General features: G+C 39.8%; 1 protein-coding gene across 17 annotated transcripts in view; it reads right to left on the bottom strand.

Annotated features, from left to right (window-relative positions):
- Positions 1-16518, bottom strand: part of Chrm3 (cholinergic receptor muscarinic 3) — a 474104-nt gene that overhangs the window by 140076 nt on the left and 317510 nt on the right. The window contains exons 3-4 of one of the 17 annotated variants that reach the window (XR_008215738.1): positions 11673-11719; positions 8100-8142 (exon numbers count right to left, since the gene is read on the bottom strand). The exons of 14 other annotated variants lie outside the window; for them this stretch is intronic. The gene's annotated coding sequence lies outside the window, so the exon portion shown is untranslated. Of the gene's footprint in view, positions 1-8099; positions 8143-11672; positions 11720-16518 lie in introns of those variants that run through there. 2 more of the 17 variants (XR_008215739.1, XM_052728166.1) reach the window with 2 other exon arrangements.

The raw sequence follows: 16518 nt of genomic DNA, 5'->3' as shown, positions 1-16518 counted from the left end.
TTCTGAGACTCTTCGTTCATTCTCTCAACTGACCTTTATTCAGACCTCTCCATGCTGTTCACACTTGGATCTATACAATGGAGGATTTTGAAAGAGCATAAATTATGGGCATGTCAATGTTTATATTTTTACTCAAGAAGCTTCTAGTTCAGTGAGAGGCACCTTGCACATATGAAGGAATAACATGACAGAACAGCAACCTACTGTAATATAGGAGGAAGAAAAAAGATAAAATTGAAGATAGGGTTATCACTGATTTTTTTCTGGAAGACAAGGTATTCACAAACTGTCCATCTGGCTTATGAGAATGAAAGAGGATCAAACAAAGTGAGGTAGGGTCCTGATCTGGTCATGTCTGAGACGAGAGAAACCTTACTCCTGACTCGTCAAAGAATATGGATAAACTGTATGAAACGATGGTTTTCAGAGTATGGACTATGGGTAATGGAGGACAGACATGTTCAGGAGATAAGAAACAGAGTAATTCTTAAGGCTATCTTAGTCTACTCCAGAGGGTATTTCCACATAAACTCAGATCTCCAAACAGGATCTGCTTGAACTGAAGCTATTAAGTTCTGAGTTCTTTGAGGCTAAGGTGATCAGAGCTACCAGAGAAGACTAAAACAGGAGAGTGATCTGAAGAAGAGCATTCCAGAGGTCTGTAGGTATAAATACACCCGTGTGAGGAAATCCCCTGAGTCCAAAGACAGGGCTTCAGGAAGGGGAAGCCAGAGCTAGACAGAGAAGAAGGGTTTCCTGACTCATGGTGTGTCTGGTCTAGATTCTACAGAGTATGGCCTTGGTATCAGGAATAAATATTAACATACTAAGTATATTTTGTTACTCCTCATGACCTCTTAAAATCAAGTTTGGAAAAAAATGGAGCCTGGAACTATTTAAAAAATTAGAGGAAGGGCCGGGCGGTGGTGGCGCAAGGCCGGGCGGTGGTGGCGCACGCCTTTAATCCCAGCACTCAGGAGGCAGAGCCAGGCGGATCTCTGTGAGTTCGAGGCCAGCCTGGACTACCAAGTGAGTTTCAGGAGAGGCGCAAAGCTACACAGAGAAACCCTGTCTCGAAAAACCAAAAAAAAAAAAAAAAAAAAAAAAAAAAAAAAAAAAAAAAAATTAGAGGAATATAGAAAATCCAGTATTGTTAATGGATCCAATGCCTCAAGATATGTAGCATTATGTTGGAAAAAAAACCTCAGGCATGTAGGAAAATCCATAATGAGAAGAAAATAAACCCCTGTGAGTGGATCCAGCCATGATATAGATAAAATATCATCAGCAGATGCAGACATTCAAAGAGCTCTTTCCCTCTCCTAATGTAGAGCAGGTACTCCTGTGCACTATATTGAAAAAAGGCAAAGAAAAGCACAAATATGATAAAAAATAATCATACAAGGTATAAAAACAATCAAATAAAAACTTGTAGAATTGAAATATGCAGTTTAAGTAAAGAAAAAAAATCCTCTCTGAGATTAGTAGTATTTGAAATGAACTACAGAAGAAAATATGCACAAAGATAGAGTTGTCAATGATCTAAATAGAATCAGAGAGAATAAAGCCTGGGGTAAAGGAAGAGCATTGGCCAGCAGAAGGGCACAAGAAACAGATAAATCTGATTGGAAACTCCAAAGAGAGACGAGGGAGGGAGGGAAGAGAGAAACCGATATAATTATCCAAGAGTGGTGAAAACCAGCATGTGTAGATGCAAGAAGCTTGATGTGCGCCAAGCACAAGACACAGTTAGAAATGACACCAAGGAATACCACAGCCAACTTGCTTAAAACCAGTGACAAAGATAAAATCTTAACGACAGCTGGGGGTGTGAAACCACAAGTTATATACAGAAACATAAAGGTCAGGGTAACAGGCATCACTGGCCAGAGACACGTCAACAGATTAGCATCGTCAGTCAAAGGAATAGTCCTCAGTTAAACTAGAATTCAGAGCCAGACAAAGCATCTTGCATCTATGAAGATGGACTAAGAGAAGGTCACAGGGGAGAGAGAATGGTGTGGGAGAAAGTACGCAAGGCAGGGAAAGGCGCAGCAAAACCAGAAAGCAGATAAAGAAGGAGAAACACACTGGGAGGGTAGGGAATGAAGGAGAACAGCAGACTAGCAAGGCTCTTGGCCACTGTGCTGCTGAAAAGGAATTAGCTTTGTGGCCAGGGAGATGGTTTAGTCAGTAAAGTGCTGGCCACAAGAGTATTAGATATCAGTATCAGCATATTAGTATCAGCAACTCCGAGTTGCATCCTTTAGAACCCACATAAAAGAGCCAGGTACAATGGTATTTATAATCCCTGTGTTGGGGAGGTGGAGACAGGAGACTTGTTGGCTAGCTAGCTTAGCCATATGTGTATGCTCCAGGTTCAGTGAGGAAATTTGGTCTCAAAAAATAAAGTGAGTGACAGAGAAAGACACTTAAGGTTGGCCTCTGGTCTCCATATGCACCTGCATGCAGACATTCACTCATGGATACACACACAAAACTATTCTTCAGGCAAAGTGGGGTGACTATTGTAAAGTGGATAACACAACATACAGTGTGTTAGAAGCTTTGTTTTGGATAAGGAATGGAGACCCCGTTAGTTAGACCAGTTTTGGTCAAAGGGATAATTGCAAAATCTTAAATAAAATATATCATATAAATATACATATGTGCATTTAACAACAGTTAATGAAGAAAGAGGCCATGAATTTGAAAGAGAGCAAGGAGGGGTATATGGGAGGGTTTGGAGAGAGGAAAGGGAAGTAGGAAATGATATAATTATAGTATCAAAAATAAAAGATGATAAAAATTATGTCATATAACTATATCAACAGGCATTAAAGGATACAACTTAGAAGTCAATTATAAATGATGATTTGGTCCCTGTCTGGATGATTTAAAAAACACTATGCTCACCCCTCTATTAACTCAGTACTCAAATTGTTATTTCTGCACACAGAAGAGAGGCTAATATCTTCTTTAATTTTGCTGAATACAAATACACTAGATATTATAACTATAATTCTTCCTTGATAACTGTTTTGTTATATGTAATTTTACTATGTTAAAGTTAAAACCTTCCTTTTTGAAAAAAAAAAGAAAAGGGGAAGTGCTGTGGATATCGTTCTGTATGCCGTGAATGTGTGTTGCTCTGATTTGGTTGATAAATAAAATGCTGATTGGCCAGTAGCCAGGCAGGAAATACAGTATAGGCAGGATAAGCAGAGAGGAGAATTCTGGGAGCAGGAAGGCTGAGTCAGGAGTCACAGAGGAAGTAAGATGTGAAGGCAGAACTGAGAAAAGGTACCAGCCAGACACAGAGGAAGCAAGATGTGAAGGCAGAACTGAGAAAAGGTACCAAGCCACGTGGCTAAACATAAATAAGAATTATGGGTTAGTTTAAATGTAAGAGCTAGTCAGTGGTAGGCCTGAGCTAATGGTCGGGCAGTTTTAATTAATATAACCTTCTGAGTGATTATTTTATAAATGGCTGCGGAGTCTGTGGGACTGGGCAGGACCAGAGAAAACTTCAGCTACAGGCTATACTTGTTTCCTTCCTGGAATGTGTATAAATGGCCCAAACATAGCATGGCCATCCTTTTTCTAGTTTCAAAAATCTCTTAGTTTTATATTTGTTTCAAATGAAATGTAAACTAACCATACTACTATTTGTTGTGAACTAGTTTTATACATTGACCAAGAATAAACCAAGACTTCTAAACAACATGGTGGGCCTGCTCAAGCTTGTCTAATAAGTAGGCTGGGCAGGCTGCAGTTCTTTTCTTTAGTCTCGTGTTTTGTGGTCTGTGGCTGGGATTTATTTGGCATACCCAAAACCTGTTACTTCTTTTGCTGCGGCTCCTTTTATAAAAGCAGTTCAACCATCCATATTCATCTTCCCTCCCACTTGATAAATGACTATAAAATGCAATCCTATATAAAATTAAACAGATGATCCATTAAAGAGCTTGCTACAAAGCAACATACTTTGTATAAAGTTTTAGCCCAAGGTGTCTGTGCATATGTTTTCAAATATGTATTTTGTCTCTGCTAAAGTGTGTGTTTCTGTTGGATAAGCCCTTTTGACAAAACATGGTGCTCCGGGTGAAACTGTCTATGTTCTGATGGCCCTTCAACCCCAGCTTCATGATTTAGGTGTGGCACCACTTAATAAATCTGAGCACTTCCTTTAAACACAGTGGAAAACCTTAGATTTGAGGGTTAGATGCTTGACTATGAGACACTCTGTATTGTTCGACAAGATGCTTCGGGCTCTGAACTTGCAGGTAGAAGCTTTTGAATAGGCAGGTGAACTGGGTTAGGAGATACATCATCATCTTGGTTTTATTTTGAGAAATCCAAGCTCTAGTACATGAATACCTATGATATAATATAAGGTTGTACACTTTAGAAAAGTCAGAGTGTATGTGCATGTGGGGTATGTGTGTGTGTGGTTGTGTGTGAATGCTCTGGTGTGTGAGAGCAGGCACTTACATGCCATCATGCACATGTGGGCATTTGGGTTTTGGCTTTTGCCTTCCACCATGTTTAAAAGAGCGTCTCAAGTTCCCTTCTGCATACACCAGGCTAGCTGGCCTACCAGCTCCTAGGGATCCTCTGGTCTTTCCTCCTGTTTGGATGTGGAAGCACTGGGATTACACACCATCATTTCCACACTGGCTTTACATGTGTCCTGGGGATCAGAACTCAGGGCCTCATATATGCATGGCAATCACTTTTCCCCTTGAGCCATCCCCCGACCCAGCCTAAGCTGTACGTTTTCTTTATTTTCACCAGTCACTGTAATAACTTACCAAAACACACATGAGATTCTGTGAAACAAGTTTTCTATAAAATAATCTCATGGAACTGTAAAATAAAAAGTAATTTTTCCTTTGAAAAAGTCCTTTTAATAGACATGTCAATTTAAAGCAGATTTGCTTTTAATAGATGAGCTAATTTTAAAAACATGAATGTTGAGACATTTAACAATTTCAGTTAACTAAAAAATTATGAAGCATGAAGACAACTCCTAAAATGTTAGATAAATTTGGAATAATTTACATATATGTTATTTCCATCTTCATAGTCCAATAAGCTACTGCCAACAATTTTTGTGTAAATATACTGTGTCTCCTACAATGCCACCATAGTCATACCATGCTACCTTTTGTGTGGGCTAGGAGGGGGCTCATAACTGACCACTCACTGATCCCCTCAAGCTTCTGCATTTGCTAAGCTGTATGGCACGTAGGCCCAGAACAGGATGTTGCCAGGGACATGAAGAGGAACAAAGTATGTCTTCTGCCTACCTCTTAGCACACAACTGTTAAAAATACTGAATACAGCTAAATATAGAGACTGGGGGATAACTCAGTAGGTAAGAGTGTTTGTTGCACAAAGTGAGGACCTGAGTTTGAATCCCCAGAATCCATGTAAAAAGCCACCCAGGGACCCTCATGCACCAGTGACCCTAATGCTGTGAGGGCTGGAGACAGGAGAATTGCTTGGCTTGCTGTCTGGCAGCCTAGCTCCAGGTTCAGTCAGAGACACTGCCTGAAGGAAATAGGGAAGAGAGCCATCGAGTAGGATACTCAGCATCCTTCTCTGGACACACACACACACACACACAGACACACACACACACACACACACACACATACCCCATATACTGAATATAAAGGGCTATCTGAATGTACCTATCACACACATACCCCACATACTGAATATAAAGGGCTATCTGAATGTACCTATCACACACATACCCCACATACTGAATATAAAGGGCTATCTGAATGTACCTATCACACACATACCCCACATACTGAATATAAAGGGCTATCTGAATGTACCTATCACACACATACCCCACATACTGAATATAAAGGGCTATCTGAATGTACCTATCACACACATACCCCACATACTGAATATAAAGGGCTATCTGAATGTACCTATCACACACATACCCCACATACTGAATATAAAGGGCTATCTGAATGTACCTATTGGGTCAAGGCAAGCCTTTTTCCTCCTCTCCTCAATAGCAGTCAGAAGTTAAATCTGAATATTTGGCTCTATAAAAAGACAAAGTACATCATAAGAACACACTAAAATTATAACAAACGCTATTTTTCTGTATAGTTATCATGTAGTATTTGAGTAAAAAAATAAGAAATTTGTAGATAATTTAGTGAATTTTCATATTTCTAATTTGGGTATTTCTGGGATGTACTTAGAGTCTGAAGCTAGATTGGTGACAGGCAGAAGAAAGGGTTCATATCTAATGCATTTTTCTTGAGTCCAGCAGAGTGAGCGCCAGCCCTGAGGATACATGTAGGGCACTGTGTGAACAGCAGCCACCCACAGGTGGTATTTCTAGAACAAATTGCTGAGATCTAGTGCCACTTAGCTGGGCAGTGGGGGGATTACTTAATTTGATCAAGTAACTTGGGTTTCTTTTTTTTTAAATTTTTTTTTTTTATTTTGCAATACCATTCTGTTCTACATATCAGCCGCAGATTCCCTTGTTCTCCCCCCTCCCGTCCCCCTCACCTTCCCCCCAGCCCCCCCTTCCATTCCCATCTCCTCCAGGGCAAAGCCTTCCCCACAGACTGAGGTCAACCTGTTTCTTAACCACACACAAGATGCTTGCTATTGAAGGACTGCTGTTAACCTAGAGTCACCCAGGAGGAAAGGCCGTATTTACACATCTTTATAGCTCTGGGATGCAGCCCTTATGTCTCTGCTACTTTATGAAGTCACACTTGCCTTTTGTCTAGTTCATGAGGTGGGTTAACAGAATTAGCATTCAACATTCACTTATCCAATGCATAGTGAGCACAAACACAGGGAAAACATAGAATTTAAATGGTTTGCTTATATTGAATTTCTATTCCACAAAGTCACTGGCAGGTGCATGAAAATACAATCATACCTACATCCATCATTCTTAATACGGTCAGGTGCCTTCCTTACAGTTATTCTAAAACACACTCTACATAGCATATGGAGATGCACTATACACTCATTATTAGCAGGAGGGAATGAGACAAGAGCAGTAAATAGTTTTGTCTTTCATCATGTTGTTTCTTGAATGAATAACTAAGTGAGATTTAGAATAAACATTAATTTGAAGCTGCTTCATGGATGAAAGGCATAAATAAAAATGAGAAACAGTACCAAGAATCTTTAGCACCTTTGTCTTCATATTTTCAAAGTTTTTTTTTACAAATAATATTTATAGCATCATCTGCCATGTAAGATAAAAAAAGATACTTTTCTCATCTAGATGTAGAGTCTTTTGGATTCCATTAAATAGACCATGTATAATGATAAAACATTCTGTGATGATTATAAGTCATTGGTTTGATGCGGAAAAAACAAAATGATAACCTGTATCTCAGAATTCCCTCATAAAGCAAATATAAACAGTCTGAAAAAATGTATTTCTGGACAAGGTGATTATGCAAAAATACACAAGAAGATTGGGAATGAGTAAGATGAGAAGAGGCAGCATCAAATAGGGAGAATGGTTCATTTAAGCTGCAAACCCTAGGTGTCAGAATTCGACATAGCTCAAAACTGCACATAGAAAATGGTCCAGCTTCTCTCCTGCCTCCATCAGCTTGCATCTACAGCACCCAGTTATCCTCTGGACATCTCCATCATTTATCATTATTTTGGTAGCTATGACATTCTACTTCCCAGGTAGACAATATTACTGCACACAAAAGTTCCAGTTTGTATGAACATCTTAGGGTTCTATATTTTCTGCTGTCAACACTACTCACTTTTCTATGAGATCAACTGACCAGTACAAGCCTCTATAAATTCGAACATAGTTATAGTAAACAGAGAGTTATTAAGAGGTAACATTTGGTCTGAGCCTTAACTGTTATGTAGCGGGCACTTTCCTTCCCGGTATCATTTGGTTTCAGTTCCCTTTCTCAGACCTCAGCACCCATCTTCTGCAGAGACACAAGAGCAGGCTCTTTTCTCCCACTGCAATGAGTGTGGAACAATCATGATTTGGGGCAGGAAGCAACCTGACTATGAGCACCAGCCATTGTAGATTCAAACATAAGTGAGAAACCTGCCTCATTTGACACAGCATCAAAAAGTCAGTGGATCAGAACATCACTGTTAAGAGAGGACAAGAAATCACCTGATTTGAGTTGTTCCAAGTTCTAAGGTGGCTTTCTGACACTAATTTCAGTTGCAATTGTTTGTTTTGAATAAGATTTTCCAAACAAGTGCTATTTTTGGTTTCAGATGCTATTATTCTTAAATTAGCACAACTACAAAACACCCCAAAGTGAGAACAACCATACAAAGTGTGTTACACCTTACCTGGATTCCTGCAGTTTTATGGTTGTCAGCTGTTCCACGTAGCTGGAAACAAACAGAGACTCAGGAGCTTCCTAATTGGCTGGTGCCTCTGAACTTGGCGTCCTGGCCCTAGGCTGTTACGATATAGTTTCTTATCCTCAAGTAAATGTTTGATGTGTGTGTGTGTGTGTGTGTGTGTGTGTGTGTGTGTGTGTGTGTGTGTGTGTGTATGCATGTACACGTGGAGGACAGAGGTCAACTTCAAGTGTCATTCCATAGGAGCCATTCACTTTGTTTTTTGAGAAAGGTCTCTTAGGTCCTGCAGCTTGCTGATTCAGTTAGGCTGGGTGACTAGGGAGCTCAAGAGATCTGCTGTGTCCACTTCCTCAGCACCTGGCTCTTTTATGTAAGTTCTGAGAACTAAATTCAGACGTGTTTGTTTGTGTGGCATATACTTTATTGAGCCATTTCCCTAGTCCTATTCATGTTTAAAACATCTGTCTGTCTATGTATGTATGTATGTATGTATGTATGTATGTATGTATCTGCCTATCTATCTATCAAGTGTGTTTGTACCCACACGTGAGAGCCATGGTAGAAGTCAGAGGATAACTTGTGAGAGTGAGTTCTCTCCTACCTCATGGGTTTCTGAGGAATGACCTCAGGTCATCATATTTGGTGACAAGTCCCTTTCAGCACATGAGCCACTTTACTAGATCCTTATCACTTTTCAATCTGCTTTTTTTTTTTTTTTTTTTTTTTTTTTTTGCTAGGTTCTAGACTTTCTCCTGCCCTGGTGGTCAACTTGAAGTTGCCAGTCTCTGATGCCCTTTCTCTATTGTGAGTTAGAAAACTAGATAATCAAGCATTTTAGAAGTGAATGTATATTAAGAAAAATGAAACTGCCAGGAGGTGGTGGTGCATGCCTTTAATCCCAACACTCTGGAGGCAGAGGCAGGTGGATCTCTGTGAGTGTAAATCCAGCCCAATCTATAGAGCAAGTTCCAAGACAGGCTCTAAAGCTACACAGAGAAACCCTGTCTCCAAAAACAAAACAATACAAAACAACAACAAAAAAAACAAACAAAAACCCAACTAACAAACCAAACAAAAGCATACAAACAAAAAACCAAACCCAAACAAAACAAAACCCCAAAAAACCCAAAATAAAACAAACAAAACAAAAAAACCAAAAATGAAACCAAACCAAGCCAAACCCAAACCAAAACTCTAAGGAAGTCCAAGGAGAATTGGAAGGCTTTTCATTCTTAACATAAAAATCAGGAGTTCACTTGGCATTAGTTTTTCTAGGTACCTGAGGTTCATAAGTAAGTCACTTCCTGGTAAGTGAAGCTTTATTGTGTGGTTGAAGTAAAATACATAGTTTACACTATTTATCTGAGAGCTGCCTGATAGACTGAAGGTAAAGAAAACTTTTAAAATCCTGATCACAGCATCCATGGTGGGTTTGAAGTAGACTTCACTTAAATACAAAAAGGGGCATATAATGAATGACTGACTCATTGGGTAAGTGTGAGGATGGGACTATCAATCCCCAGACCCATGTAAATGCCAGGTGGGTGTGGTGGCCTGGACTGTAATCTCAGCACTCCTGAGGCAAAGACAGCAGTCTCCGGAGCAAGCTGGTTTGCAAGGCCAGCTTGAAACAGTGAGCTCTGGGTTCAGTGAGAGACTCTGCATCAGTATGTAAGGAGGGGAGTGACTAAAGACACCGATGTAAACTTATGGTCTCCATAGATGCATGTGCGCGCGCGCGCGCGCGCGCACACACACACACACACACACACACACACACACACACACACACACACACAGAGAGAGCCTCTAAAAACTTTAACCTGGGTCATCAGAGTATTGGTAAGGTACAGCTTGGATTCTATGGTAAGAGAACAAAGGAAGGATAAATCTTGTTCAAATTAAAAAGAATTCTCCCTCAATAAAACAGGAAAGCTCTGCTGGAACAGAAAAGTCCCTTAATCCAATGCCTAATCCTTTTAAGACAGGACAGGACAGCCTTGGCTCTGTAGATTTGAAATTCATTAATGATCTCTGCATGGGAATTAGATTGGGCATACTTTTCCACCATCAGATGAATTATGAAAGAGCATCCTCCTTCCTCCTCCTATATCATTTACCCACTGGAAAGGACCATTGCCTGGGTAGGGGGTTGAGGGAGCAACAGAGAAGGGAATAGCAGGTACAAGTGATCTGATTAGGGGAATAGAAAAAAGGGGGGCTCTAATTAGGGAGGGTAAGGGAGATAAATACAGAAGAAGGATAAAATAACAGCAAAGGTGTCTGAAAAAGTCATAAGGAATCATATTAACTAGCTACCTTAATAATAATATAAGCCCTATAATAATATAAGTTGCTGTATATATAGTTTAAATGAAAAATTTACATCTCAGTTGACAATGTTCCCTCTAAGAGCCAAAGACCACCTAACAAAATCCCCAACATCAGAAATGATTGCCCTTGGTTGCCCCTGAGAGGTAGATGGTAGGTCCCGATTTGAAGACACCATGCACTTCAGACACAGGCCCAGATGCCTTTGAGCTGGAACTGACTTAAATGCTTCCCTCAGGACTAGCTTTCATGGTACCAGAAGGGGCCTTGCATGCTTCTAAAGGAGGAAAACAACCAACAGTCCTATCCAGCTATGATGCTTATGGACCACAACCATCATGGCACGATAAACCTAAGTGTACATTAGTGGCAAGCATACCTTCATGGTAACCAACACCTCTCTAATTGGAGCTAAGGCCCACTTGACAAGAGGGAAAACCATGTCTGATACTGAAAACCTAGCCAGGGGTAGTGAAGTTATGGATCTTGTAGGAGAACCTACAACCACCACTTTACTAAAACAGCATAATCCCTAGCTACAGTCTAAATATTTGTCCTTATACTAACAGATTACTGTAGTTCTTACCCATCATCAAGGAAACTCTCTTTGCAACAGATGGACACCATTACAGAAAATCACAACAAATCAAAATACAGAGTGTGGAGCCCAGTCTCAGCTGATACATCCACAAAATAACTCCCACACCTAAATCTTAGGGAACATTACAGAAAAGGAGGTAGAAAGATGGTAAGAGGCAGATAGGGAATCAGGGAGTTTGCTATGAGATTGTAGCTCTTAGTAATGTCAGAACCTACCCCCATAAAGTCTCACCAACATGATTGCCTAAACATGAGCTGCACAATGACAAAATAATAGACATGCCCAAGTGGATGAGAGAAAGCACACAAGGCCTCAACCCTACATCAAGAACTACAGGCAACTAAGGAACACTCAGTGGGAGAAATGGTCTTACCCGAGGAAGAACACATCAACTGGTTATCCAAAATTAAATGGTCAGCCCTGAAAACATACATATAAGGAACATTATATTGACTGTGAAGGTTATATTTAGGACTATATATGTATATACATATATGCATGTAACAATAATTAATAAAAAAATGAAGCCATGCATTTGAAAGAGAGCAAGGAAGAACACATGGGAGAGTTTGGATGGAAGGAAGGGAAGTGTGTGTGTGTGTGTGTGTGTGTGTGTGTGTGTGTGTGTGTGTGTGGTGATGTAATTACATAATAATCTAAAAATAAAAGAAATAAAAAGAATAAATAAAAACATAATTGAAAAAGAGAAGTGGTTACATTTAAATGTTCATGGAAATCACCACCACCACCACCACCACCATCACCACCACCACCACCACCACCACCACCACCACCACCACCACCATCACCACCACCACCACCACCACCACCACCACCACCACCACCACCACCTCCATCGCAACAAAACTGCTAGTTAAAATCTGTAATCTTTGACAAAAATGTCAGCAGGCAATTTCCTAGTCAATATGCAGATGGTAGAGTCTGAGTCATTTATCCAGGTGGAACACACTCTGTGGTCCCTAGAGATGTTTCCTCTTGCTCAGCCACCACAGTGCCAAGATGGTGACTTGGTGCTCTTGGGCAAACAGTCTGTACATGTCTGCAGACTGGTGATAAGGCCTGTGTTTGTCTCTGTGCTTGGAGTTTCTATAGGATGCCTTCCTTGTCCTTCTTGTTTGCTACTCTCACCAAAGTGATAAGCACAGCATTTGATAGAACTAAATACTCAAAGAGCAAGTGATTAAATGGAAGAACCTTCTGGGGTCTTCACCACTATTTAAGACACATGCAACCAAATGGGAACGGATCACAAAGGATGATGCTCTGAAAGTCAACAGAGCAAACTGTCTACTTGAGTGACTTTTCTTATTCTGTCAAAAAACATCTTTAAAAATGCTCTTAGGAAATAGATACTGTTGTCTTTGTAGCCACAGTGGTCATTGGCTAAATAACATCTCCCCAGTTGACCACTTGTTTATAAAATTCAGGATTCAGCCAAGGTCTTGCTCATACTCAGGTTTGCTTCCTCCCTTCTGTATTCCCCTTTCCCTTCCTTTTCAATGTAGATAAAGAGTCTATGTCTATTTTCTATCTATCTATCTATCTATCTATCTATCTATCTATCTATCTATCTATCTATCTATCTATCTATCTATCTATCTTCCTTCCTTCCTTCTTTTCTTTCTTTCTTTCTTTCTTTCTTTCTTTCTTTCTTTCTTTCTTTCTTTCTTTCTTTCTTTCTTTCTTTCTTTCTTTCTTTCTTTCTTTCTTTCTTTCTTTCTTCCTAGCTATCATCTTTCAGCATCATCCATTATCTGTCCATCATCTGTTCACCCTCTGGAGGGGGGGCATCTTTCTAGAGCAGTGGTTCTCAATCTTTCTAGTGCTGCAACCCTTTAATGTAGTTTCTCATGCTGTGGTGACACCAAACCATAAAATCATTTTCATTGCTACTTCATTATTGTAATTTTTCTGTTATGAATCATAATGTAAATATCTGATATGCAGGATATCTGATACCAGACCCCTGTGAAAGGGTCATTTGACCCCCAGAAGGGTCATGACCCCCACATTGAGAACTGCTGCTCTAGATCCTGGGACTATACTGTAAGCAATTTATAACAAATTGTCTGCATTTATGACTAAGTCATAACAAGTGCTCATCTTCTTGGTGTAGCGTTCATGTTCTTACTTTAGATTTCAGAAATACTTTCTATGGTTTGAGTGTTGAGAGCCCCCAAAGCCTCATAGGCTAAGGCTTGGTCTCTAGCCTCTGCTGCTAAAAGGAATTAATGGAACATTTAGGGATGCAGTTGGAGGCAATTATATTATTGGGGGTATTCCTTTGAAGGAACTTTGGGATCTGTCCCATTTGTTTTCCAGAAATCATGAGATAGTTAGCTTAATTTTCTCTTTTAAAGACTTTATTACTTTTAAAAGATTTATTTATTTTACGTGTATGAGTGTTTTACCCACATGTATGTATGTGTACTACGTGCATGTCTGGTGCCTACAGAGGCCAGAAGAGGGCATCAGAGCCGTTGGGAATTGAAATAAGGATTGTTATGAGCCATCTTTCCTCTAAGAGAGCACCAAGTGCTCTTAACCACAGAGCCAACTCTCCAGCTACAGTTCAATTTCTTAGGCGCTTTCTGCCACAGTGCTCTGCCTTGTATAGGTTCAAAGCTATGGGCAATTGTATGGACTGATTGACTATGGACTACTAAAATCTTTGAAACTTTGAGCCAAGATAAATCTTTCTCTTTTGTAAGTTGATTTTTCTCATGTATTTTGTCACAGCACCAGGAAGTTAACCCATACAGTTTTACAAAGTAGTTGCTTCAAATCCTGTCTTGGCGAAAGAAAGAATTAAAACATCTACGTCCTTGGAAATAATATGGATAAAAATAACACACACCTCAAATTTTCACATTTATATTACCAGTTTATAAGAAGGTTCACAATTAATTCTGATCCTAAGTCTCTGTGATTTAAAAAAATATTGATTTAAAGATTTTTTTTATGTGTATAGATGTTTTGCCTGCATGTATGTCCATGTACCATGTCCATGTAGGACCTGGGGAAGTCAGGTGTGGGTGTCAGATCCTCTGGAACTGGAGCTACATGTGGCTGGGAGCTGCAAGGTAGGTGCTGGACCCAAACCGGGTCCTCTGCAAGGGTAACAAGTAGTCTTAACTGCTGAGCCATCACTCCAGCCCCTTTCTCTGTGTTTTCTGATGGGAGTTCCACACAGCCAAGTGAAAAATAATACTTGAAATAGTATGATTATTAGAAAAATTTAAGATTATTTAATATTAATAGGCTGGTATAATTAAGATATCAGTTTTAAATAATATTTGGCACTTGTGTGTAATAACCTGATGTAATATTATTGACATTTGAAAAACAGAACAAAGAACAAATCCATGTTGCCTTTAGCCTATTTTTTTGTAGGCATTTGTCTTAATTGGGGAGGATTTTAAGCAGGGTGGTATTTTGTCAACAGGTGCTATCTAACTTTATAACTGTGAGAACTGGAAGCATCTTATAAACTATTTATTCCCACGACCTCATTTAATAAGAGGAAAACCACAAAACTATAAACTGTAGACAGGCTCGTAAATTCAAAAGTCAGCAATTTCCTTGAGCTGTGTTCATGTTTTAGCAATCACTCTTAGAAGACTAACAGATCTAGAGCCTTCCCTTTTTCCACAGAGAAAGAAGTGTCAGGGCTGCCAAGAGACATCCTTTTTCCCAGACTGCTTTGCAACTGAGTGGTTTTGTGACTATGGCTTTCTCCTAGTACCATCTCAGTGGATGTGACAGGTGTTCCTTCCCTGCCTGGCCACAGCGCGCCCACCTTTGCCTCTCAGCACTCTCTATCTTTTCCAAGGCCCTAATCAGTGACCTTGAAAATGACTACAAGAAGTTCCTCTCGCCAGTCCGCAGTAAACACTGGGAACCACTGAGTGAGTGCTACACAAACGTCTGTGTTCCCAGAGCTACTGGGTTTTAAGGGTTTCTTCCCTGTCTCTGTTTCCTAGTTAAAAACAAATCCCTATAATTTTTTTTTTTAAAATCTAATGCACAACTCTAATAACTCTGTGGCAAAGTCATTTAACTTTTTGTCGTTATCTTTAAAACAGTGTTATAATTGTTTCTACTCTTTAAAGACTCAACTGGCTTTCCCTTCAGTGTGAAGTATTGCACCTGAGTCATGTTACCTATTCATAACAAATCATAGGAAGTAGAATTATTGTGTTCCCTGTTTTACAGAGGAAAAACCGAATAAAATGCTTCTGGGATGAAAATTTCAGGGACCCGACTCAAAGCCTCAGAGCTAGTTCTTCACTTCTCTGGAGTCACAGCAGCTACTAGAAGCAGCACCCCAGTAGTTAAAATGTTATGAATGAAAACACCTTAATAAAAACCATGCCAACAATATCAATTTTATTTAGATGAGCAATGTCTGCTTGCCTTACTCTCAGCAGGACAAGCCAGTTTGGGATGATATGTAAATTGCATATTTGCATTGCAAATATTAAACTGCATAAATTTCCTGAGTGTTTGGCACATTTAGCCCAGAAACCTGATCCATATTTTCCTACAGAGGTTGAATCTGGGAAAAAGAAACAAACAGCATTCTGATGGTTATTTCTTCCAGGGCTAATCAAGTTATTTCATACACTTTGGTGTCAGTAGGAAACTCCCAGAGGAGCCCCTTTATTTTTTGTTAAGAATACAATAAAAGGAAATAATTGCTACAAATGTCTTCTGGATAACAACAATATAAATTCCTGGGGTGGGGTGGATTCTGCATGCAAATGGTATTTGTAGATTGAATAATGGAAGCAACAGAGGCTGCCTAAAGAAGAATCCTCCCCCCAAATCCAAATAAATTGTCAACATACATCTATGTCATGAGTAGATATCCTGGGTGGCCTCCTGGAGCCCTTGCTCAGTCTTTGTTGTTCTCAAATGAAAACTTTATTTTACTAATATTATAGATGTTTATCTACTTTCTTTCCCATCTTTTTGTCTGAATATACACTTTCCATTATCATCTCACACAACCTTCCTAAGTCCTCTGTTAGTCGGCACCTCCAGATCTTGAGTGATGCATGCAAAGACACTCGCAGTGGTACACTCAGGCCAGAATGCTGGTGGGGGCTGCTATTCTAGAGCAACAAGGGGAGGTGTCCTGCACTAGGATCAACTTAAGACAAAACCTGATTTACTAGGACAAGTAACACACCCAC

This window comes from Peromyscus californicus, unplaced genomic scaffold (genome assembly GCF_007827085.1).
Source record: "Peromyscus californicus insignis strain IS unplaced genomic scaffold, ASM782708v3 Scaffold_8__1_contigs__length_139910024, whole genome shotgun sequence".
Taxonomy (NCBI): Eukaryota; Metazoa; Chordata; class Mammalia; order Rodentia; family Cricetidae; genus Peromyscus; species Peromyscus californicus.
This window is presented reverse-complemented; position numbering and strand designations above follow the sequence as displayed.